At 33.2% G+C, this 27,338-nt stretch overlaps 2 long non-coding RNA genes across 3 annotated transcripts; one reads left to right on the forward strand and one right to left on the reverse strand.

Annotated features, from left to right (window-relative positions):
- LOC102155451 lies at window positions 1–14,595 on the forward strand. Its single transcript, XR_005385691.1, has 3 exons — window positions 1–271; window positions 7,081–7,161; window positions 13,615–14,595. It is a non-coding gene; the product is annotated as an uncharacterized LOC102155451 (long non-coding RNA).
- Window positions 7,703–27,338, reverse strand: LOC119877924. Of its 2 annotated transcripts, none has more exons than XR_005385692.1 (3): window positions 27,248–27,338; window positions 18,047–18,135; window positions 7,703–7,812 (listed from the first exon to the last, which is right to left on the reverse strand). It is a non-coding gene; the product is annotated as an uncharacterized LOC119877924 (long non-coding RNA). The 2 variants fall into 2 exon arrangements; XR_005385693.1 differs by lacking the exon at window positions 7,703–7,812 and adding an exon at window positions 16,455–16,512.

Genomic DNA, 27,338 nt, shown 5'->3' on the forward strand with positions numbered 1-27,338 from the left:
GTCACTGGAGCCTAGAAGCTTGGAGAAGAGGTTCTGTGGAGCTGAGACCAGGCCCTCTGAAGTGAGAGTGTTGCCAGTTGGTGGCCATACCCCAGAAGTGAAGAGGCAGCTGCATTTTGGGGACCCTTGTTGGGGGAGTATTAGAGTACTGGGCTTCCATCTGTAAGGGAGCTTCTGGGAATAGAGGAAAACTGGACATTAAACCTAAATGCCAGGGCAAAGAGCCATTGTTAAGTTCATGTTGGCAGGATTAAGACGACACTAGGAAAGGGTAAGACTTCCTCTTCCTCTCAGATTTCTAGAACACTTCTCTAGTTCTCCTAAACACACCTGCTCACTGACAGAAAAATGTGATGAGCAGAGTCTAAACCCAAACATCACAGGCCAAGCTAAGAAGAATCAGTTTTATGGCCTGACAGATAGTAATGCTAACTGGTACAGACAACTAATTTATTAATAGTCCAAAAATATAATACGTCCTTATTTAAAATATTTTTCTCATTTTCAACAAGTGAGCAAATATATATAAATATAAATATATATATATAATTATATAATTATATAATTTATTAGTGAAATATGTTAGTTAAATATGAAAAGGGCCTAAGGATGCCTGGGTGGTTCAGTGGTTGAGCGTCTGCCTTTGGCTCAAGGTGTGATCTCAGGGTCGTGGGATCATGTCCCACATCGGGCTCCCCACATGGAGCCTGCTTCTCCCTCTGCCTATGTCTCTGCCTCTCTCTCTGTGTCTCTCATGAATAAATAAATACTTAAAAAAAATGCCCTGAGTTTCTTTAAGAACTTCCTAATGAATTTTATGCACTACTAGACTACAAATGCCATGGCTCTGCCAACTAATGACTATTTAAAAGTATCATATTGAGTAGTATTTCATGATAATATATTCCTCCCTCCGTTTGATATAAGAATACAGGCGATCATATAAAATTTCCTATGGATTTATGACATTATGAAATATATTTGACTCCAGGGAAAATGTCAATGAAGAAGTATATTTAGGATGAATTCATCTTAAAGTATCTATTTGTACTAAAAATATTATTGGAATTAATCTTTCCAAAATCTGAAGTATTTATATTTTATCAATATTTTATAATTCTTTTGAGGATAAACTGTTAGAACAACATTACTATAATACCTGGCACAAGAACCTATTTGTAAAACTTCTTTTGGAATTGCCATTGGCATAAGTGGCTCAGAATAGATTTGAGTGACATAGTTTGGGAAATTGATATCAAAAAGCGAACAGTAACTCATTCATTGAAAGCTCATCTGTCACAATACTCTTAAGAGAAAATGATTTAAAATTGGCATTTGACATTACTCAGAGAAAATACAGCAGCCTAAAGTCTGTTTTCCACAATAAGCATCTCCAACATAAGAGCACTTAATGAAGAGTCTTTTGGATTTCTTGCAAAAATGATCTTCCTATATAATATTTTTTGCAATCATGGTCTGTGCCTTGTGACAGGTAAAGCTGTCTTTTGTTCAACCAATGATAATCTATACAAAGCTCTTGTATAATCCATGTAATACACTTAGGACTGGCCTAGACACAAGGAACACTCTTATTGTGTTTATTGTTACCACACATTCCTCCATTTGCTACCTGTTCATCACAATTGAAATTGCATCCTCCGAGGGTTCTGAGTGCAAACTCACCGGTTGCTGGTTTCTGTTTTGCAAATAATTCATGTTAAAGAACACATTACCCAGAATTATTTCCCAATAATTTAGATACCAAAAATAAATTTATAGTAATTCAGGTAACTGTCACAAATATATTAACTGATTTTAATGATATGTCATTATATTTTTCTTTTTTTTAAGATTTTATTTATTTATTCATGAGAGACACAGAGAGGGGGAGAGATAAAGAGGCAGGCTCCATGCAGGTAGCCTGACGTGGGACTTGATCCTGAGTCTCCAGGATCAGGCCCTGGGCTGAAGGCGGCGCTAAACCGGTGAGCCACCAGGGCTGCCCATATTTCTCTTATTACAGCAAGTTACATACATCATTGGCTTTAATTGAACCCAAACATACACCACTTACTACCTGTTTTCTAAATTGCAATGTATAAAATGGTGATATTTGTTTAAGAACTATGTATTTTGGGATGCCTGAGTGACTCAGTGGCTGAGCATCTGCCTTTGGCTCAGGGTGTGATCCCACGGTCCTTGGATCCAGTCCAACATGGGGCTCCCTGCATGGAGCCTGCTCCTCCCTCTGCCTCTGTCTCTGCCTCTCTCTCTCTGTGTCTCTAATGAATAAATAAGTAAATATTTTTTAAAAAAATAAAAAAAAATTAAAAACCCTATGTATTTAGCACCTATTCTTATTGTTTGATTCTGGTTATGTATGCACATGTAATTGATATGCAATTTTGGTAACTTATTACCCCAGGAATCTAGTAAATGAGGAAATCTTGGTATCTTTCTGGACACTTCCACTCAATATTGAATTTCACTACTTATAGTTCTTGAGTCCAACTCAGCTAGGTTCTTTTTTTTTTTTTTTTTTTTTAACTCAGCTAGGTTCTTGCCTTTAACTTACTTCTTCTGTCTCAAGCTTAAACTGATAATTCTCTGGAGTGCCTGTGTGGCTCAGTGGTTGGGTGTCTGCCTTCAGCTCAGGTCATGATCCCAGAGTCCTGGGGTCAAGCCCTAAGAGAGACCCCAGGAGCTCCCTGCTCAGTGGGAAGCCTGCTTCTCTGTTTCCATGTGCCTGCTGCTTCCCCTGCTTGTGCTGTTAAATAAATAAATAAAATCTTCTAAATACTAAATAAGTAAATGAATAAATAAATAAATAAATAATAAGTAAATAAATAAATAAATAAATCTAGTAATTCTCTTCTACTCTAAATTCTAAAAACAATAGTGACATTTAAATATAGTCAAGCAGTTGTTATTCTCATTCCCACACTAAACCAAAAGGAAACTGAGTTATATCTCACTGATAAAATTTACTTCAGGGGAGAAAAACAAGTTAATATAATAATTAAGATATATGCCATATGTCAAAGATCTGAAACCTTTTTTGTAAAGTAAATATTTTAGGATTTATAAACCCTTCATGGTCTTGGCTGCTGCTTCTGTGTCTTCTTATTCTTTTTTACAACCTTTTAAAAATGTCCTGTAATTTGGCCCTTGAGTTGTGTAGTCCATGGATCTTTGCTCATATATTATTTCTTCTTTGGCTGCTTATTATATTTTTGGAAACTAAGTTTTAAAAAAAACTTTAAACCTAATAATTTGTTCTCCTTAATTTATTGAATAATAATTTAAAACTTCTGTTAACATGTATTCTGATAAATTATGAGTAATAACTTCTTTCTTGCCTCATCTTCCTGCCTCCAATTCATCCATTTTTCATTGTTAAGGAAAGTTTCCTGGGGGACACAAAATCTCTCCATATTGACTGAGAAGTCAATTTTTCTGTCTATACTACTCTATTATCCAATTTTTAACTCACATATTTAAAGTACTTGTAAAAGCATAACTGATTGTTAGAAAGGATCTCTTTTTGAAAACACAGTAAATTTCTTATCTATCAAATTACCTTTCTTTGTCCTTAGGCAATGTAGTCATTAACTTCTCATTTTCAATCATGAGCTGTTCATAACTTTAGTTACTCATCAGGTTAAGGTGAGAGGCAGCATTTACACATTTCATCCAAGATTTCATATCTCATACATTTTAACACTTGAGAAAATTTTTTTATCGATCACAAAATGAGAGGAGCATCTATAAATCTAATTTTTTAAGATATAAAAAGAAAACTGTTTAATTGGAGAAGACGAAGGAAAATAGAGACAAGTTTTACAAGGCATAAAGAGAAAATATGAAAAAAAAACTGATAATAAAAACAGTTATAAAAACAAGATTAAAATAAAAAGATACAGAACTGTCAGATATGAGTGGTAGTATTAGTATCTTCATTATGCTCAATTATTTTAAATTTAATAGTCCTTTTAATAGGACATCAAATAGACAAGAAACTTGTATTCCAATTTTCTAGGTAAAGACAAATTCACAGATCATGTGGAAGGCAATAGGAATTAAACCCAGCTTTCTTTAGTCCAAAGTTCACAGTGTCTGTATTTACTAACTTATCTATTTTACTACAGTATATTTTCAAAACATGTCATAGTCTTCCGAATTCTGACTTGCAATTTTGTAGACTCCATCTTGACCTCCTCACTTCTTTTTTAATTGATGGCTATAGTTCATATATAAACAAAATAATGAAGAGACTTATATTATTTTCTCTGAATTAGAGATAAATGGGTGCATTTTCAAAAGAGATAGAAAGCTTTTATTTTAGTGTCATGATGAAGTTTTAAATTTTTATTTTATTTTATTTTTGAAATAAGTATTTTATAAGGGAAAACTGTCTGCCAGTTACTTTACATATTATCATTTAATTTTCACAACAGTTTCTGAAGCTTTTACTATCATTTCTACTATTTATTTAAATGAAACAACAACAGCAACAACAAATGAGTCTGGAGAGGTAAAGTGATTTGATCAGATTTATGCAATTATGATTCAAGCTCAGAACTACCTGGCTTTAAAGCTCATGTTCTTAATTTATACTATTTCAGAAAACTCAGAAGTGTGGAGCTAAAAAAAAAAATCCATGTGACTGTATCTGAGAATTCTTATTATCATTTCACATGAGGTTAATAGAATAAACAAAGATTGCCATATTAAAAAAAAAGAGAGATTGCCAGATTAACAAATAAAAATACAGATGCCTTGTTATATCCCAAGAAATGTATCTGCACTAAAAATCAATTTGTTGTTTATTTGTAATTCAAAATTAACTGTCATCCTGTATTTTATCTACCAACCCTAAGAAGAATACAACTAAATTGGCATGCTCAGAATTTGAAGACTAACCACTGTTGGATATTATCCATGTAAGAGAACTTGGTAGTAGTTTTTACATGGGCAAAACTTTTTACAGTGGTAAAAATTACTGAATCTTTCCAAATAAGGGTATTCAAAAAATGAAAAAGAAGGTAAGAAAAGGAATAATGAAAGGAAAAAAGTAATGAAAGGGGAAGTAGAAAACAGGAAAGAAGGAAGGAAAAAAGAAGGAATGAAAGAAGGTTGGAAAGAAAGAAGGAAAAAATAAAAGAATAAAAAGAGACAAAAAGAACAATTAATAAGAGTATAATTGAAAATAAATATTAAAAATGTATCCAGGGTTGGCTGGAAATTGTATAGAAATAATACAATTTCTTAGTTCAGTAATTCCTGAAAATGTCTAATTCATAAATTGAAAATTAGCCAAGATTCATATTTTCTAGGATCCTTCCATATCCCTCTGCCTTGTTATTATTTCAATTAGTGTCTTCTGTTGTTATATCCTGTTACCTCTGTGTTGTTATTTGGATCATATAAATTCTCCTTTTTTGGCAGGAATTTGGGATAGCTTTATATATATTTTTGTGTATGTGGATCTCAATGTGAGGTCTTAGATGATTACTGGGAGATTTTCTGGTTAAAACACAAGATATGTGGAGCAATTTTCAACATAATCACACTAAGTGATCATGTCCTCCATATCTGTGAACCTGCTAGTAATTTTTTGCCATGTTAAAATCACAACAAAAATGCATTACATGATTTATACATTGCTAAGTTAAACTGTAGAGAAAAATTTAAAGTTAATACTTTGACATTTAAACAAATATGTTTAAAGTTAATATTTCATTTCTTAGAATTTGTCAGTACTTTTCCCAATTTTTCTCTTTGAAAAAAAGCATATAAAGAAAATGTAACATTTCGTCTATAATCAAAGTATAGATTATCTTTATCTCTTTTTTTTGGAAAAAAATGCCATAGATTCGTAAAGGAATAATAGTTCTTTTTCTTTATATTTAGATATGTAATTATCACAGAGCTGCTACTAGAAAAATTTAGAAACTCAGGGCATTGAATTCAAAAGTCCTATTATGCCATGATACAAAAAAGAACAAATTTATGTGAACATATGTTTATAATTCTATAATTTCTGTCAGCTGTGTGATCCTGGATCACTCGCTTCACACTCCTAGGTTTTGTTTCTACTTCTAAGAATGAAGTTTTTGAAATGATTGGTTCTACATCTTCTTCCCATTTCAATGAATTTGGGGATTTTAAAAGTTGACATTATTAGACTCTTAACATGCTTTTTTGATTTAATGTGGTCAATCAAGATGATTTGGAATCTCACATATATTAATTCTAATTTTGAATTTACCCACTGTATCTTGGAGTAAGGCAAACTACATTTAGCAGAGAGCAAGGAGACCTTAGAGAAACTTTTTAAATTCCCTGGCTCTCAGTTTTCTTATCTTTAAGAAACTTTGGTTGTGGTAAAGTTAGACATTCCTGTTCCTTTCTTGATCCATAAATAAAATGGGCCACATATGTAGTTGTCAAGTCACCACTTTACTTTGTGATGTATAGACACTGTCATTAAATACAAGTGCACTGTGGAAGAAATCCACCATGGAGGTGATGCAGCCCACCTTAAATCTGAGGAAACGGCGTTTTCAACAATGAAATCTAATAAGCTCGACGTTCATAAAATAACTGGAGGAAAGCCATGCATACGAGCAGAGTAGCAATTTAGGCATGGCAAACTATGGATGTGACACATTTGTACACTGGCCAAACAAAGAAAATCATTAGGCAGTATCATAAAACTTCCCCAACTCATAAAATGCTACTATTTTACTCCTGCAAACAGCAATTTCACCCCTTTTTTCCTATGTATTTTATGGCATGGAATTTTTTTATGATGTCACATACATTTAAATCTAGGTTTTTAAAATATTTTCTAGTATTTATCTTTTGAAAATTCTACAGTTCACAATGGAATAATCAGGGTTTCTAAGGCAAAAAAAAAATCTCTATTATATAATGTGAATTGTTTTAGAACAAAACAATGCATTTCCCGTTCAGGATAAGGCATCATTGTGATGTTTAGAATATAATAATGAGATTAATATTTTACTGTCTACTTAATTATTCAGTAATTGTTATATTTGTCTTGTTTTCTTTCAGGTATATGTTCTTCATTTGCTACTGAGAGGGCTGGTACAAGGTCTTCTCTGTAATACAGAAAATGTCCCCTAAGTGGCTTTGGTAAATATTTGTCTGCATTTAGGCACTGTGGTGTATGTGTTTTCCCTTTTCTTCATCACAATATCCTGGGATTCAATGTCAGAATAAATAAGTGTAAACAATTAGTTGTTCTACAGTAAAACTCTTGCCATCAGTGTTTGTGATTTTTTAGTCTGAGAGCAAATTTTATGCTGAGTATCAGTAAAGTTAAAAACATTCATTTGTTAAGACAATATTTTTTGTCCTTTTAATAAATTCTAAAACTTTAATATCTCTAGTATTTTTCTTCAAAATGTTTTGGTAATATGATCAGAAAGAGTCAGTGTAAATTTCATTAAACACTTTAAAGTGTTGGTCACCTCTTGAGGTTATTTTAGAAAACATTTTTTCTTCCCTATATCTTAAAAGTCTAGGTCTTTTATGGTAGCTGAAATAGAACTGAACAACCCTTGTGCTTCAACTCATCTTTTCAAGACAACTGTTTGTTACTATGGTAAATACATGTATGCCGACAATATCCCCCCTTGCCTAAGATTAGCGTATATTCTCTGTTTCTTACCTAAAAGTTATATTTCATCACCATATGAAATGATGTAGAATATACATATTCTGATGTTCTGATGAATGTACAAATTAGGAAATGTGAAGTATTTAACATCCTACGGGGTAAACCTTGTAAAATAATATTTAGGAGTTAGTGCACATATATTTTCTGTTTCTCAAAAATAATAAAATACATTCAACATGGCTCCTTAATGAGTCCCTTGCTCGAGATCCAGTTGCTACTATTGATGACAGGGTGGTCATTCTTCTTTTCCTCTTCTTTTATCTTACCATCTGTTTGCTCTTGTTTCCAGAGATCACATGCCAAGATCATGTGAATGGCTTGTTTCTAAGACTAAGGTTTTAGGGAGGAAACCAAGTTAATATAACTTCTAGAATGCAGACTCTAATCATGACATTCTGGAGCTAGACCAATCAGAGCCCAAACAGTGATTATATAACCATTGCTAATCATAAATTGGATGGGTGAAACTCCTAATGTACAGTACCTTCATAATTTTTTTAAGATTTTAATTATTTATTCATGAGAGACACACAGAGAGAGGCAGAGAAACACAGGCAGAGGGAGAAGCAGGCTCCATCCAGGGAGCCCGATGTGGGACTCGATCCAGGGACTCCAGGATCACACCCTGGGCCAAAGGCAGACGCTCAACCGCTGAGCCACCCAGGCATCCCAGTACCTTCATAATTATCAATGTTTTCATTGGTGATAAACTGGAATGAGGTGCATATAAAAGGTGAGGTTATGTAGTAGCAGTGGTGTTAACATGGAATAAGAAAATGGTTAAGACTGGAATTTACTGAATTTTGTGAATGGCCTTGGAAATTATATATGTATGTATATGTGTATTATACATACCCATAGCTAGAGGCAGCCAGTGTTAACACTTCACGTTATCCTTCTGTTTGTGTGTATATATTCTGTTTTACTAAATTAGAAAGATAACCATTCAATAACTTCACTGTCTATTGAATGGAAAATGGTAGAATTTCAAAACTTCAAATATACTAGAACACTAGGAAAAGAGAGGACTAGAAACAAGATTCTTCAAATTATTAGAAGGATTTAAAATAATATGAAGATTAGATGTAGTGAATTATGTTAGTGCCATTTGAGATGTATTGGTTTAAAGGTTATACATAGTGTAATAATTAATGAAATATTTTGGAAAACAAAGCCTAGGAATTAAAAACATTCATGAAAGTTCTAATAGTTTTCTTTGGTTTAGTCAACATTTTAAAAATCATGCTTCTTTTATAATTTAAAAAAATCTGTCCTTTGAAAAAATTTTTGTAGCCATCTACTCTCTACAGGTTCTATTCTATATTTTGAAAGAGATTTCAAAGTAATAGGTGGTATACTTTTAACTCACTGATGCTTATACATTAGGTAGGAGATTGAACATAAGAAACGAGCATGCTGTTTTTTTTTTTCTTACAGAATTATATGTAGCATATAAATCAATCCCACTAAACTTTCATTTGTTTTTTAAAGATTTTATTTATTTATTCATAAAGACACATACAGAGAGAGAGAGAGAGAGAGAGAGAGAGAGGCAGAGACACAGGCAGAGGGAGAAACAGGCTCCATGCAGGGAGCCGGACGTGGGACTTGATCCCGGGTCACCAGGATCACACCCCCGGCTGCAGGCGGCGCTAAACCACTCCATCACTGGGGCTGCCCTAAACTTGCATTTGATCAATTAACTTATGAATCAAAAATAGTCTACACTTTTGGGGTATAATTTTGAGCATTTTGAACAAGTATATCAAGTAAATGATAGGTTAGCAATGAAATGAGAAAATTTTTTTTCTTTTTTTTTTAATTTTTTTTTTTTTTTATTTATTTATGAGAGTCACACACACACACACACAGAGAGAGAGAGAGAGAGAGAGAGGCAGAGACACAGGCAGAGGGAGAAGCAGGCTCCATGCACTGGGAGCCCGACTTGGGATTCGATCCCGGGTCTCCAGGATCACGCCCTGGGCCAAAGGCAGGCGCCAAACCGCTAATTTCAAATTAGCACATTCATTACCACTGTTAAAAAAACAAATCACTACAACACTTAACAGCTTAACAGCTTTAAAAAATGAACATTTTTATCTCACAGTTTTTGGTGGGTCAGGAATCCAGGAACAAATTAGCTAAATGATTCTGTTCAGGGTCTTTCATTGGGGGGCTGGCTTATCTCAACCTTCATCAGGCCTGAATAATCTTCTTCCAAACTCATACATGTGGGTATTGGCAAGTGTTGGTTCCTCATCACTCAATTATCTCCATAGGCTGGATGAATAAACTGATAACGTGGCACTTTGGCTTCTCCCAGTGACCTCTCAGGACACCAACATTAGTTCATAATATTTTTTGGCTTAAAATAAAAATCTTAGAAGTAGTGGTGGCAGAAATGACTTGTGTAGCTCATCTTTAGTGTCTTGGAGGCTGGTCCATACCGAACTTCATTGAACCTTTAACTCAGAGTCAAGATCTTTTTCAATCATATTAGCCAAAAAAGAAAAAAAAAAAAAAAAAAAGGTCTCAACAAATACTCAAGATCTATCACGGCACACTTGCTCAACAGATCGATGATTTACCTTATAAACTTTCTCCTAGATGAATTTTTTATCATTAGTAATTAACTACACAATTTATTGATATGTTTTATTTAAATTTTTTATTTCTACCTTACAAACAGACCTTACATGTTTTACAAAAATTAACTCAAAATTCTTTCGTATATTTATCAAAACCCATAGAATATACAAGTTCAAAGAAAGAGTTCACATTTTTAAAAACAACTATTTTCAAAAGCAATTTGCCCCAAATATTTATTCTGAAGATATATATTGTCAACATAGGAACAATGTTCCCACAGACAAAGACAACTCCTCATGAATAAGTACATGATTAGAAAAATGTTCAAAGGTGGTTTTCTATTATACATTACATTTATTTTGAATTTAAATTTATTACATTTTATTTTATTTTATTTTATTTTATTTTATTTTATTTTATTTTATAAGTAGGCTCCATACCCCACATGGAGCCCAATGTGGAGCTTGAACTGCCACCATGAGATCAAGAACTGAAAGCCAAAATCAAGAATCAAGAGATCAACTGACTGAGCCACCCAGGCTCCCCTGTATATTACATTTCTAACATTATAGTTGCACTTACCGTAAAAATATTTTTAAAAATCTCTATTTCTACCATTTTTATTTCATTCAGTCATGAATTTTCTCTGAAGGAAATACATTCTCATTGTACCAGAGTCCTTTCACAAAAAGCATCAAAGTTTTCATTTTTTTGGTGATAGTTTACTCTGTCCTACTTATATATAATATATCACCGCTAACGATATCACCAAGATAATAGCAATGAGAATTCTTCCTTCTAAGACCATCTGGCTTGTCTAGACATGTGCTTCCCTTGGAGATGACCAAATAGTGAGAAGGAAAACAGAAACTATATCATTTTTGACCTAGGCACAGGACTGACAAGCTGTCATTTCCATCTTACTTTATTGCCCAAATTAAATCATGTAACAGCCCAAAGTCAAATGGAGGAGAAAGAAAGTGAACAGCATAGAAAATAGTTGAAGATATGAGGCTATTAATGCCATCTACCACTCAACATTAGAGACAAATTAAAGAAACTTGCTGAATAAAACAAAATGGATTTTTATCTAAGTCTTCTAAAATTAGTTATCTTAGTTCTGCTAAGTGAAAAAAAAATATCTTTAACAAAGATAGATATGGATATTAAAAGGATACAATTTTTTTTTAAGATTTTATTTTTAAGTACTCTCTATACCCAATATGGGCCTTGAACTCACAAACCCAAGATCAAGAGTAGCACTCTCTACCAACTAAGCCAGTCAGGCAGCTTGATATTATTTTAAATAAGAAAACAAAGCCATAACCTAAAAAAATTAAAAGCAGTTAAACTTTCTTGGATTAGGATGATACAATATGGCTTTCAGATAATTCTTGCACACATCCCATGTTATACATTTTTAGATTTTTAAGAGGAAAATCTGTTACTGAATAGCCAAGAAAGGTAGAAAACTCTCCTTTATGTCTGCAGGACATAAAGAATGAATAATATTTTCTAATGAGGTTGTTATGAGACCATGAAATGTAATGCTCTGGAATTCACATAAAGAAATATTTCTGTTAAAGGTTAGAAAATATATCAAAATTGCTATGAGCAAAATATAATAAAGATATATGATATTTGAATGGCTATTAAAAAATAAGCAATTTTTCACTTATATAGATTTGCATATGAAAAATAAAGTATATTTTCAAGTGGTTAATTTTTACAGGTATGTGTAACTATTAAAAATATTTTTATCAGTTAACAAATATTTTAATAAAAATATATTCAGTGTAATCATGAATTAGTTATTATAGCAAATATACACAGAAATAATTACCTTTTAGACATATAAAATAACTAACCAGCCTATTTCTTTAATAGCTGTTATCATAATTGTTAATGTTTATTTTAATATAAAAGCAACTTTTGCCAAATCATAGTTAACATTTTATTTCTGCAATAATCATGTAATTGTTTATTTTATATTAATTGTATTACTGTTTTTTCCTTTGAATTTTTTTATTACAAGAAAGCTATAAATTTTTTTTATTTTTATTTATTTATTTTTTATTTTTTTATAATTTTTTTTAAATGCAAGAGTATTTGGTGAAAAATGATGCTCTACTTGAAACTTGATGCTCTTATTTCCAAAGCAACTATTTCTGTATTATTTTGTAGATTTATGCAGATAAATTTTTACATATACATATGTATATATATAAATATTCATATACAAAAAATGATAAAATAGTTAAAAGGCAGTTCTACACCTTAATTCTTTCATGAAAAAATGTACCTAGGAAACCATTTCAAGTCAGTACACAGACATTAGCCCAGAGTCCTACTAACCATGCATTATTAGTATGTCCATTTCCCTACCTATGACTTTTTAATATTCTATAAATCTTCAAAGATGAAATGCATATAAAAATAATATCATGGTACATTTAACTCAATAATGAAGACATGGGAGAAACTGTACATTTAAATATCAGGATGTTAAGATGGTTTGTGTTGGGGAATGTGCAAGAGACTGATTCTAAAATATTCATGTCTCAGAATTTAGCAAGTTCTGTGATCAGAGATGTTCAGAAACTTCATGTAATGAGACTGAAGCAGAATTCTGTTATGAGTCTGTAAACCTATTAAATCAATCCAGTGTTCCTGACATTTATATAGTTTGTACAACCAACACTTTTATGCTTAGAAGATTTCTCATTTCTCTTAATCATCAGGATTTGAGGGTATGAAACAACCTCCTCCTTGAGATGGATGTTAAATTGTAGGGGGGAAAAACACCTAATTGCTGAAGACCTAAGAAATCAAGCTATTTATCATCAGTAATAACTGGTAGACACTCTTCACAGGGAAGAGCATAGCCTGATGATTTATTAACTTCCTAGCTAGTCATTTTTTATTATCCTTTTATTATGTTTTAAGCTACCCTTGTTGGCCAGTAGGTTTAGGTATGAGATGCTGATGCCTAAAATCCATGTAAGTGTATGACATCGGTTCACATAATTCTGTCGAAAGTGCATGGTTTTTGTTGTTGTGCTCCCGTGGTGTGATGGACAGCTTGTAATGACAATGACAATCTCACAATGACCCCTGCCTACTCTTAATCCACAGACTTCTGTGATGTAACTTCTTGACTGTGGGCTGGATTTGGTGACTTGCCTCTCATCAAGAGAATATGGCAAAAGTAACAAAGTGTCACTTTTGAAATTAGATTTTAAAACACTCTGGCTTTCCTTTTGCTTAACCCCCTCTATCTCCCTAACCTCTCTCCTTTTCTCTGTCTCTGGGGGAAGCAAGCTGCCATGTTACTGCAGAAGCAATGATGTGGAGACAAGCTGGGCAAAGAAGTGATATCTTCATCAAACAGCAAGAAATGACCCGAGGCCCTCAACAGCCACTTCAGTGAAATTAAAAATGGAGCCTTCTTTAGTGGAGTTTTGGAATGACCTTGGCCCAGCTGACCCTTAGGGTACAGCCTTGTGGGTGGTCCTTGCCTGAACTCCTGACCCACAGAAGCTATGAGATAATAAATGTATCTTATTTTGAGCCACTAACATGTAAAGTAATTTTTATACAGCTATTGATAACTAACAGCTATAGATAACTAACATACATGATAGCAGGTATCCCGGCATTCTTTAGAAACAATATAGACAAACCTATAAAGTGTCCATGTGATCATTTGAACAACATAAAATATAAAACAAAATCATGTGTAACAAATATAAATAAAATATCCATGCTAGTTTGAAAAAACAGACGTATTTAAGCATAGTCTTCAGGTCATTGAACTACTGTAGAGGAAGTGGAACAAATATTGAAATCAAGAGAGTTAGTGTGTTTCAGTGAAGCTATTTCTAATCTTCCTGGTCCAATATCTATGAGAACCCAGGGAAATCCCAAGCTGACAACTAAAATGCAAAAATAGTTGGATCACAAATATCTCAATTAGGATTCAATTTACAAAATGAATGAGTTCTTTAAAAGAGAGAACAAAACAAAACCTAACAGAATATTTCTCATTTAGCAAGTAAATTTTTAAAAAAATGTCCTAACAGGGTAGAATCAGATAGTACCTACCAGAACGTTCTGCTCTAAACAAAATGCAGTTTTTCTTTGGAGACACCCTATAATCTTTTTGGCTTATTACAAATTTCCTTACAATAGGTTCCTAGAAGCTAGTGAAAAATAAACATAGCCATTGCATAATACACAACATCCATAATACTTTCTCAAATTGCAGACAGAGATGAATGAACCTATTTTTTTTTCTATGTGGGGCTTTGTAAGCAATCTTTTATCTGCTTTGAGTTTACCCATCATACAAGCAATAGTTTGGAAGAAAATTATAGATGAAAGAATGTGTTTGTTGAATGAATTCACAAGAATGCATACTTGTTTTATCTTTTTTTATCTTTATCTTTTTTATTATCCCTTTATTGAATGAACTCACAAGGATGCACTAGGTTTTATCTTTTTACTAATTCTTTTATTGCTCTTTTTAAGTGGGACTAAATACCTCAACTTTCCTAAAAATATAAAGAATATAGACTCTCTACATTTGGTTCTCATTAAATGTTTTTTTTTTTTTCAAAATTGTTTTTGTCTTTTTTTGTGTGTGGACTTTTAACTGAGCACATAATAGGTATCTGTATCTATGTTTTTAATTGACTTTTGTCTTGGCACACAACATTGTGATTCTGGATAATAACTAACTGATAACTAATTGATAACTAACAGCTATAGATAACTAACATACATAACTAACATATATAGATAACTAACATTGTGGTTCTGGAAGGCAACATTCAAACTTTCGCATTTCTGTACTGTCACACTTCATGGCACAGATCATTTGCCAGTAAAGGCTCCCTAAAGAGCAAACACATTGCTTTTAGGAAGACAATATCACCCAAAATGTTTGTATTAGTAGTTATCACTCATAAATATTCTGTATTCTGAAATTAGTATCTAATTTTCGATGATGAATTATGAGGAAACTTTTGTTCACTACCTCTATTCATGTTTCGCATCTTCCCTTGCTGGAAACCCTCCTCCAGGTCCTAATATGTTGCTGTGCACTCCATGAAGAATAAGTGTTTGGGGGCTGCCCTGGTGGCGCAGCGTTAGCGCCACCTGCAGCCTAGGGTGTGATCCTGGAGATCCTGGATCGAGTCCCACGTCAGGCTCTCTGCATGGTGCCTGCTTCTCCCTTTGTCTGTGTCTCTGCCTCTCTCTGTCTCTCTCCGTGTCTCTATGAATAAATAAATTTAAAAAAAAATCTTAAAAAAAAGAATAAGTGTTTGGTTCACTCTAAGATGCTTTATCAAAAAATGCATTTTGCCATATATTGATGCCATTAAATTAAAAGTGGAGGAAAAAATGAGTGTGACCATAAGTGAAGGGAACATTTTATAATCATCTGATGCACACAAACAAAACAGATTTTCAATTCCACTGTTTTCAGCTGTAAATTAGGTTTTAGTTCCTAATCTAATTTAGCATTCTATTTCTATAGAAATTTTCAAGATATCATTTCAACTCTCCACTTCATCTATCAATTCCCAATCTTATCTGTGTAATGAACACCAGACCTACTCACACATGTCAAAATCAGATTGGGTAGAATAATATTTTCATTTTGCTACTTGTCTATCTGATGGCACCACTCAGGAGGGACCCAGTGACTCTACTCATGCAGTCCATCCGCTTGTAACATGAAGTTAAACACCCAAATTTAGGCAGTGCTTCGATAAAGCTAATCTGGTTGCAGTTGTAGAGACAGCTCCAAAATTAAAATTAACCTATCAAGAATACTGTAACTTTCTCCTAAATATTCACTTTATTTCTCTTTTAGTGAAGAAAAATACCCCACTTGACTAATACCTGAACTCAAATTTAATATGTTTAAACCTGCACTGCCTTGAATACTTATATACTGGTACTTCTTAAAGATATTTCAATTTTCCAAAATTTATAATGTGTAATTTGCACATTTGTAAATGTGATTGAATTTTATTCAACTGAGATCGCCTGGGTGGTTCAGTGGTTGGGTTCCTGCCTTTGGCTCAGGGCATGATCCTGGAATCCCAGGATCGAGTCCCACATTGGGCTCCCTGCATGGAGCCTGCTTCTCCTTTTGCCTGTGTCTCTTCCTCTGTCTCTGTGTCTCATGAATAAATGAATAAAATCTAAAAAAAAAAAAAAAAGAAAAAGAAAAATAATGTTATTCAACTGTCTGAATTTCTACTTGTGACATGTTTAGATTGTATCTTGTACATTTACCAATTTCCTTTTGGGGGGACTTCCTCTACTCCATTATGTGCAGTATTGGTGAGAAAATAACTCTGACTTATGGGGTCAACTTTTCTTTTCTTCAGGATTCCTAATACAGGTGAGTTGCATTGACTTTTGCTTGCTTGGCCAAGATGACTCTCTCTCTGGGGACTTTATAGCTTGTGCTAATAGCACAAGGACATTAAGGAGAAATGTAGGTCATTAATTGCAGTAGAAGTGAAGTGACCAGAGTGTAACATCACCAACTGGCCTGTTCTATTTCCTGTTCCTTACACATGAGAAGCTTCCTGCCTAACTCCAAACCGAAAGTCCAAAAACATCATCTAGCTTAGTTCCTTGCATGTATATAATGTAGTTTTTCAGAGGAAATAACTATTGAATTTAACCAAGAAACATAACTGATCCAGAATGTAGTTTTGTTCAATACACTTTAATACCATAAATTTCCTATTTTTCTTAACTATGAAGTAAATTTGAAATTATGTATCACATCTTGATAAGACAGATCTAAAATTTTGTGAATTTTAGAGATATAATTTTTGAATATATGATTAGGAGAAGATCTAACATGAATATAACTTAACGGGAATGATTCTATGAAGAGACAATGGCTGAAAATGATATAAAATAGAATAAATTTGAAAAGCTCAAATACATGAAACATTTTTTAAATGGCTAGGTATTATAATTGTAAGTTAAAATAAAGAAAAATATGCTTGCAATGGGATAATAACAACAGGAAAATAAGTGCAAAAGTTCAGATAAATATATTAAATATTTAAGAAAATAACCTCAGCTTAATAAAGAACTTTCATCACCTCTCTTCATTTTACTTATAATTTTTGCTTTCTGACCTTAACAGAACTATATATAAATTTATATAAAATTAATTATTTAAATCAAGGTTTAATTTTTTTTTACAATAAACGGGATTATTTGCAATACGTTTGTATTTATCCATATTCATGTTATATTTTTTTAAATCCTAAATTTGCAAAGTTTATTTTTTTATAACAATGAAGTTATTCATGATTGTTTTCCTATTTCATTGTACAGAGAAAATACTTAAAAATGCCCTGTTAATGGTTAAAAACTTAAATACTTTTAAAAACATTATGGGTGTGCCTAGGTGGCTCAGGCAGTTAAATGTCTGCCTTCAGCTCAAGTCATGATCTCGGGGTCCTTGGATCCAGCCCTGCCTGAACTCCTTATTCAGCGAAGAGTCTGCTTCTCCCTCTCCCTCTGCTCCTCCCCCAACTCATGCTTGCTCATTCTCTCTCAAATAAATAAATAAAATTCAAAAAACAAGCATTATGGACTAATTTTTGCTATTAACATTTTTTAATTTGCTTAAACCTCATATAATTACGACATATGTTGTTCTATGCTATTACTCTAAACAATAGAATAATAAAAAATATTAATTACCTGGGAACATAACTATGTCCAGTCATTTCTTAGAATTGATTATGTCAAATGCAAAGAATGTAGAGTGAGTTCATTTTTCAACAGCTCTTCTGGTATCAGGGAGAAATTTATTAAGAAACAAGCTGTTAGTAGAATAATTTGTGAATCATTGTCATCTCATATCACTCTCTATGATTAGTTAATGCTGCAAAAAATGTGCATATGCTTCAACTTATCATTTAACTTTTAAAGTAATTATTTAGCTCTAAATGTAAAATGTTTTAAATATCACAACCTTTGTCTTGCTTGAAAAATTAATACAAAAACTTGAATTCCCCATGCAGTGGAAAATGTGTATTGCAAATTGGATTGAGCTGGAGAACAGTGTTCAAACTGTTCCATTATATCAAAGTTGGCTTACTCAGCAGTGAACTTCTCCCACAAAAATCGATTGTATGATGGAAGCTGGTTATGAATTAGAAAAAAGAAAAACAAGTGTTCCTTCATACCAATCCTAATATACTAATAGTTCATTTTAAAAACATTTCTAGGAGGTCTGAAGGATTGCAGTGTTGTAAATATACATAAGACCTTGGAATTTCTGTCTTTAAAATGCTGGATTCTGAGCACTCCACACACACACACACACACACGCACAACACAAAATGTTCCCGTTGTTCACTATGCCAAATAAAGCAAAAGTAAATAATTCATTTTCCAATTGAAATAACTCTCTTTAAGGAATTAAGTTTATCAAACCCTGTGTATATTAGTGCTAAAAAAACATATTTTTTTCAACCTATGCTCTATGCTCCTCAATATACAGGCATCATTTAGACTTCTATGGATTTAGGTACATTTGAAAGTCTTATGATTGTGGATAATGCATAATTAACATTTTCCAAATATAATCACTTATAAGAATCCCTTATGTATTTTGGATATAGGTTCTTATCAGATATGCAGTTTGTAAATATTTTCTCCCATCCTGTAAGTTGCATTTTCACTGTACTGATGTTTTTCTTTGCTGTATATCGTTTTTCAGCTTTTTAGCCTGTCTACTTTTGCTTCTGTTGCCTGTACTTTTGTATTCTAACCAAAAGCTTTCCCTCCATTTCCTTCTAGGAATTTAACAGTTTCAGGTCTCACGCTTACATCTTTAATAAATTTGGAATTGATTTTTGTGCATAAGAAAATGATGTAAGCCAAACATCAAATTTTATTCTGTTAAGTGTGAATACAATTTTCCCAACACCATGTATTGAAGAGAGTATGCTTTCTCCATTGTGTATTCTTATGCCCCTGTCAAAAATTAGGACATTGTAGGTGTATGGGTTTATTTCTAGGCTGTCTATTCTGTACCACTGATCTCTCTGTCTATTTTTATGCCAGCATTACGTTGTTTTGTTTTGATTGCTATAGTTTTGTAATATAGTTTGTAATAAGAAAACAATAGCTATGGCTTTGTTCTATTTGTTCAAGACTGCTTTAGTTATTCAGGAGTTTTTGTTATTTCATACAAATTTAGTATTATTTTTTCTATTTTTGTGAAGAATGCCCTTGGAATTTGGTAGAGATTGCATTGAATATGTAGATCATTTTGGGTAATTTAAGTATTTCTTCACCACATACCATATATAAAAATTAGTATGGAATTTATTATATGAGTAAGTTTAAAACTAAACTATACGGGCACCACGGCAATTCAGTCTGTTGAGTGTCTGACTCTTGGTGTGGGCTCAGGTCACGATCTAAGGATCATGAGATTGAGCCCTACCTTCTCTCTTTCTTTCTCCCTCTGCCCTCCCCCCTAAAATAAGTACATCTTTAAAAACTAAGACTAAAACTATAAAGCTGTGAGAAGAACACTCTCAGGGTAGATGAAGATTTTATATGAAACACAAAAAGTAATAATCAAAAAGAAATAAAACTTTGGCCATCATTTAAAAAAGAAACATCTGCTCTGTAAAAGAAAAAAACAAGGGTGTGTGGATGGCTCAGTCAGTAAAGCCTGTAACTCTTCATCTTGGGGTTGTGAGGTTGAGCTCCATATGGGGCATGGCAATTATTTTAAAAAATAAAATCGCAAAAAAAAAAAGAGAAAAAAGAAACTAGGAAAAATATTACATACATGTTATATAATATGCATTATAAGGCATATCAAGTTTTATTGCACTTGGCCTTATTGCACTTTGCAGATGTATTTTTTACAAATTGTGGGTTTGTGGCAGCTCTGTATTAAATCTATCAGTGCCATTTTCCCAAAAGCATTTGTTCACTTCATGTCTCTGTGTCACATTTTGTTAATTCCCTTAATATTTCAAATATTACAATTATATTTGTTATGGTGACATGTGATTAGTGATCTTTGATGTCACTATTGCAATGGTTTTGGGGAACACACTGAACCATGCTCATATAAGGCAGAAAAATTAATCAGTAAAGGCTAAGCGTGTTCTCACTGTTCCACAGACTAGCCATTTCCTTTCTCCTCCTGTCTCCTCAAGCCTCCCTATTCTCTAAGACACGGTGCTGAAATTAGTCCAGTTAATTACCCTACAATGGCATCTAAGTGTTCAAATGAAATGGAGAATCACATGTCTTTCACTTTAAATCAATAGGCCAAAACTAGAAATGATTAAGCTTGATGAGGAAGGCATGTCAAAAGTCAAGAAATGCTGAAAGCTAGGCCTCTTGCACCAGTTAGCCAAATGGTGAATGCAAAAGAAATTTCCCAAAGAAAATTAAACGTGTTACTCCAACAAATGCATAAATGATAAGAAATAGCCTTATTGCTGATCGGAAAAAGTTCTAGTGGTCTGCATAGAAGATTAAGCCAGCCACAATATTCCCTTAAACTAAATCCTAATTCAAAGCAAAGCCCTAACTAACTCTCTTCGATTCTATTAAGATGATAAGAGGTAAGGAAGCTGCAGAAAAAAAAAGGTTTGAAGCTAACAGAGGTTGGTTCATGAGGTTTGAGGAAATAAGCCATTTTCATCACACAAAAGTACAAGGTGAAGCAGCAAGTACTGATTTAGAGGCTGCGGTGAGTGATCCAGAAGAATTAGTTAAGATAATTAATGAAGATATCTATACTAAACAACAGATTTCCAATGTAGGTGAACAGCCTTATATTGGAGAAGGATGTCGTCCGGGGCCTACATAGCTAGAGAGAGGTCAATGCCTGGCTTCAATTTTTTTTTTTTTTTTTTTTTTTTCCTGGCTTCAAAATTTTAAAGGACCAGCTGGCTTTCTTGGTAGGGGCTAATGCAGCTGGTGACTTTAAATTGAAGTCAATACTTATTTAACATTCCCAAAATCCTAGGATCCTTAAGAATTGTGTTAAATCTACTCAGCCTGTGCCCTATGAATGGAACCACCAAGCCTGGATGACAGCATATCTATTTACAGCATGGTTTACTATTTTAAGCCCACTGTTGTGATCTACTAGTGAGAAAGGAGATTTGTTTAAAAATCTGACTGCTCATTGACAAGGTACCCGGCCACCCAAGAGCTCTGATGGAGATGTACAATGAGATTAATATAATTTTCATAAAAACAAAACAAAACAAAAAAAATATATAATTTTCATGCCATTAACACAATGCCTATTCTGCAGCCCATAGATCAGGAGTCATTTTGACTTTCAAGTCTTCTTATTTAAGAAATACATTTTGTAAGGATTTAGCTGGCACAGATAGTGGTGTCCCTGAGGGATCCGGACAAGGTAAATTGAAAACCTTCTGGAAAGGATTCTCCTTTCTAGATGCCATTTAGAACATTTGTGATTCATGGAAAGAAATCAAAAGATCAACAACAGCAGGAATTTGGAAGAAGTTGATTCCAACCCTTATGGATAACTTTGAGGGGTCAAGACTTCAGGAGGAAGTACCTTCAGATGTCGTAGAAATAACAAGAGAGCTATAATTAGAATTGGAGAGAATTAAAATCTGATCATTTTAGCTGGGGCAGCATTTTTGCTGAGGGAATTTTTCCCACTTCTGCATGACCTTGACTTGATGTGTATTTGTAGGATATGGTTAAACTGGAAAGCGAAAGATTTCATATTAATAAAAATCACACATGAGAGTGAAGCCAGCGGGTCAGCCTGTATTGAGAAGAAGCTACATGAGAATTTAAAGGGCAGGTGATTTATGATGCTTGAAGGGATTTAACTATGTTAAACTTTACTTCAACATACATATAGGAAGCTACAGGAAGAAAACAAAAGCAGAAGTAATGCACTTTTATTTTTAAAAGCAGGGAGAGATTGATGTCTTATTTTTTGTTTTTATTGAAAAATAGAATACAAAGGGGCATATTTGGAATGTTCATTATACAGAATTTTTAATACCAAATTGTATTAATTAATTTCTATTTTAGTTACAATTATTTTACATGTTGTCTCTGTTTTTATGTATGTGGTTTTATAATGCATTAACTTATTTTGTTTCCCTTCATAAGATTGTCTCTAAGTCATCAGTTTATTAGAAACAAAACAAAACAACAACAAAACAAGTAAAATAAAATAAGAAAAACAGAAACATTTGAAGAACAATTTGTCTTCTTTTGCTTAGCATAGATTTTGAATGCCTCTGTTTTCCTGTCTTATTTTTTGTTCCTAATTGCAACTGTGAGACTCATAACCAACTTCTTATTGAATAAAGAATGTAGTTAAGAACTTTTTCTAGTGTTTCTTCTAGCTTCCTGCTGAGATTATTCTCTAAATAGTGATAAAACATATGTGACCAAGGCCATTGAGTTCTGTAGGGTTTCCATCACTTTAGGAAAGATGGAAATTGTACAAATTTTGTCTTATCATTACTCAAGCAATGGATTTCTTCTAAATATCTGATTCTCTGAATCAACCACTTACATAGTACTGTTTACATAAAAAAGACCTACTTTAATTGTGTTCACTAATTTGCTTTAGAAAGTTAACCCTAGTAAACAAATAATGTTTCCACTTCTTAGTAGTTGTGGAAATAGTTTATGAATATAGCAATCTGTATGTTTTGCTTGTAATATTGTTGTAATTTACAAATATTAATGGAAGCAAATGAGTTTCAATAATTTTCACCTCATATGCATGCAGTTTTGTTCTAAAAATATAGAAAAAGTTGAAACTTTGACAAATGAATTACTAAAAAGAACAACTCTTAGAAAATAGTCATCTTTGATATAATTACAGATTGGATTATAATAATTATTGTGGATTTATCAAAAAGATTCTGTTTATTTATTTGACAGAGACAAGCAGACTTTCCACTGAGCAGGGAACCCAATGTGGGGCTCAATTCCAGGATCCTGAGATTATGAGCCAAGTCAGACACTTAACCAGATGAACCACTCAGATGCCCCTGTAGACACTTTTATTAAGCCATATTTTTCCTTAGTGAAAAATATCAATTGCACCATATTTCAATAATACTTTGAATGATTTTTCTGGATTAAACTTGAAATTCAACCAATATTGTTTTCAAATTGCATTTAAGAAAATCTACTTATTTATGTATCTTTTTTTCCTAAGACTGTATTTATTTGAGAGAGAAAGAGGGGACGTGTGCACATACTTATATGGGGGGGGGGGAGGGAGAGAATCTCAAGCAGACTCCCTGCTGAGCGTGGAGCACAAAATTGGGCTTCTTCCCACAGCTCTGAGATCATGACTGAGCTGAAAACAAGAGTTACAATTAACTGACTAAGCCACCCAGAGACCCCTATGTATTTTTTCATTGGCATCTGATAAGTATAACTATGAATTTGTGCCCCCAAATTTATTTTAAAAATCCCACAGAATTCCTTAAGTTTTTAATACTAAGAATGGAACTTTTTCATTTTTAATGACTGCCATTTTATTATCAATATATCTATTTTTTAAAATTTATCTAAAGAAAGCAATTAGATTTTCACCCATGTAGTCATGGCTTAATACTGAACAATTTAATTAAGGGAAGCTCTATTAAGATCATTGTTCTTTCTCTGTGTAGCACTCTAACTTCTATTAATTTGCTGCAAATTCAGCCACATCACCCTTCCAAATTCTGATCCCCCTTCCATTGGCTCATTGAAAAAGACATGTTCTGCCTGAGTTTCTTATCTCTGCACAGTAATGAGCAAATTGTCACTGTAGGATTAGTCTTGTTCTTTCCATATTTTTTTCAGGTATCATGGTTTTGTGCTATTATCCACTTCCAGAAATAGTTGTATGATATATTTAACCCAGCTTTCTCATCACTTATTTCAGGAAAGAAGTCCAGAATCATCTTTTTCATAACTCAAAATAGAAGTTTTCAATGGAAATATTTGGAGTGGCGGTGGGGGCAGAATTTAACTACTAGAAAAAATTCTAGAGGGTGCCTGGATAGCTCAGTTGGTTAAGCATCTGCATTTGGCTCAGGTCATGATCCTGGGGTCCTGGGATTGAGCCCCATATCAGGTTCCCTGCTCAGTGGGGAGCCTGCTTATCTCTTTTCTCCCCACTTGTGCTTTCTCTTGCTATCTCTGTATCTCTCAAGTAAATAAATTCTTAAAATAAAAAAAAGGAAGAAAAAACTCTGGAAAATACATGCAAACTGAGACTACCCCAAAACAAGCAGACCATACATTTTGTTTATGAATAACCTTATATTTAAGTGACATGTCAAAGTCTCCTTATAAGAGAACTACACAATGAAATTTAATTATAATTTCATTTATAAGAATAGGCTTCCTAAAAGATGTAGAAGAAAAATTTTAAAATCTTTCTGAAAAATTCCACGTTTGTCATATAATCTTTCTAAAAGATCACAGTCATTGTGGCTAACTAAGGTATTATGGCTACTTAAGGATACATAGATATCTAATTTAAGCTAAACCATCCCATGTTGTGTATTATCTCAATGAAAAGCCTAATGTTTTGGTTATAGGATTATGCCTTTTTAATTTTATAATAGGAAGACTGAACAGATTATTCACTTAGGATTTTAACTGATATTTTGTAAATGAATACCATGAAATTTAACCACACACATGGCAAAAAAAAAAAAAAAAAAGCCAAGCCATATATAAACTCATCTATGAAATAATGGGGAAAGTATTTAAAACTATTTAAAAATTGTAGAGGACTTGGTAATAAGATGAAAATAAAGCAGGAAAAGCCAAGAGTTCATGATAACATAAAGCATAGATGATAGGGAAAAAAAAGCCAATTTGGCTCCAGAGTTAGCCAGTTAACATTTCAGCTTTACTTCTAGATCAAGCATATTATTTCAATAAACTCATTTTTCTTTGTGGTTACTTAGGGGCATCTCTGCTTTGCATGAAGAATTGTGCCTGCTTTATACGGAAATGTTATTAGCATTGTGATATTCTTTGTCATACTGAAATCATAGGCTGCTAATTATATCTCAAAGAAGTAAACAAATTTATTGCTTGCTAAGCAAAAGAGAAATGCAATTTCAATGTACGATTGAAACTAAATAAGATTACATATAATGATATATCACTGAGAAAAGAATATATTTAGGTACTGAAAGAAGCAAGACTGTTTAGGAACTGGCTGATTCACCACAGAAATAAATTTAATGAAATAAGGCTGTTGCTTGGCTAACATTAAAAAATGAGGGTTGTCACGGATTGGTTTATATTCAGAAGTATGCACTAATCAGTAATTCTACTGATTAATTATTAAGAGTATAAATCTCCCTCCCTTCCTCTCTCTCTCCTTCTCACCCTTCCTCTCCCCCATCCTTTCTCTCTCTCTCTCTCTCTCCCCTTCCTCCTCTCTTCTATCTCTCCTTCTCCAACCATCTCTTTGATTACATACCAAATGGTTGAACTTCTGGACAAAGAAGTTGAGCTCTGGACTTAGTATTCTCCTTTATTTTAGAAAATGTTTACCAATTATTCTTGATCCCTTTACCCCACTTTTTATCATTCCTTAGCCAAAGTTTTAGAATAATAATCAAGGATATTCCAGAATTTCATCATTTCATTTGATTCTCATGGAAGAGGTTTAATTTGAAGAGGATTGATTTTTGGTTTCAGTGTTTATCAGATTGATTTCATCAGACTTTTTTTTTTAAGATTTTATTTATTTATTCATCACACACACACACACACACACACACAGAGAGAGAGAGAGAGAGAGAGAGAGACGGAGAGAGGCCGAGACACAGGCAGAGGGAGAGTAGGCTCCATGCAGGGAGCCTGATGTGGGAGTCAATCACAGGACTCCAGGATCACACCCTGGGCTAAAGGCGGCGCTAAACCACTGAGCCACCTGGGCTGCCCAGACTTTATTTTTTTTAATGACGTGTTGCATCATCTTTCAGAAGAGTGGCTTCCCAGAAACATTTCAATCTCTGGGTCATAGTCTTCATAAGACACATAAGACACAAAAATGGATAAATTTCTAGCAGAACTGACAGAAAGGTGGTCTTGAACTATGTCCCAAGATTTCCCTGAGTGACCATAAAAGAAGGTCCCTAAGATCACCTTAGTCTACCTTAAATAACCACGCTTCCTTTTCTTCAGCTTAGATATAGATAGTATTATTTCACTTATGGTATTAATCTAAATTAATTTTTAACAATGGTTCAGATACCCTATGTGGCCAAATTAAATTCTGCTTATATTCTATTATACATAGCTATTTTGTCTAAAGTTTTTAAATTTTTTTTTTTTAGACTCAAGGACATGAGCTCTTTTTTAAATATTAAGTCAGCTCTAAAGAGGAATCCACTTTTGAAGAGGCCACTGATTAATCATACTCCCATGATTGGCATCATAGTTTTTTGCTTTTAGATTTACCTCCTGGAAGAGTTTAATTTTTTGGAGTCTTCCTAAAATTATATTCCATCCATGAGATAAATAAATCCTTATCAATTAATGCAGACATATTTGACAAAATCAAACATACATTCATGCTAAAAAACTCCCACACATTAAAAATACAATGGAGGGGATCCCTGGGTGGTGCAGTGGTTTGGCGCCTGCCTTTGGCCCAGGGCGCGATCCTGGAGACCCGGGATCGAATCCCACATCAGGCTCCCAGTGCATGGAGCCTGCTTCTCCCTCTGCCTGTGTCTCTGCCTCTCTCTCTCTCTCTGTGACTATCATAAATAAATAAATTTAAAAAATAAATAAATAAATAAATAAAAAATAAAAATACAATGGAGTTTACTTAACTGATAAAGAACATATATAAAAGAAATCTTAAGCAAACATCATACTTACTAGTGACTAGAAGCTTCCACTCTGATAATAGGAACAAGGTAAAGTTGTGCTTTCTTACCTCTTCTACTCAACATTATAATGGAAATTCTAG

The sequence above is a fragment of the Canis lupus genome, chromosome 38 (genome assembly GCF_011100685.1).
Source record: "Canis lupus familiaris isolate Mischka breed German Shepherd chromosome 38, alternate assembly UU_Cfam_GSD_1.0, whole genome shotgun sequence".
Classification (NCBI taxonomy): domain Eukaryota; kingdom Metazoa; phylum Chordata; class Mammalia; order Carnivora; family Canidae; genus Canis; species Canis lupus.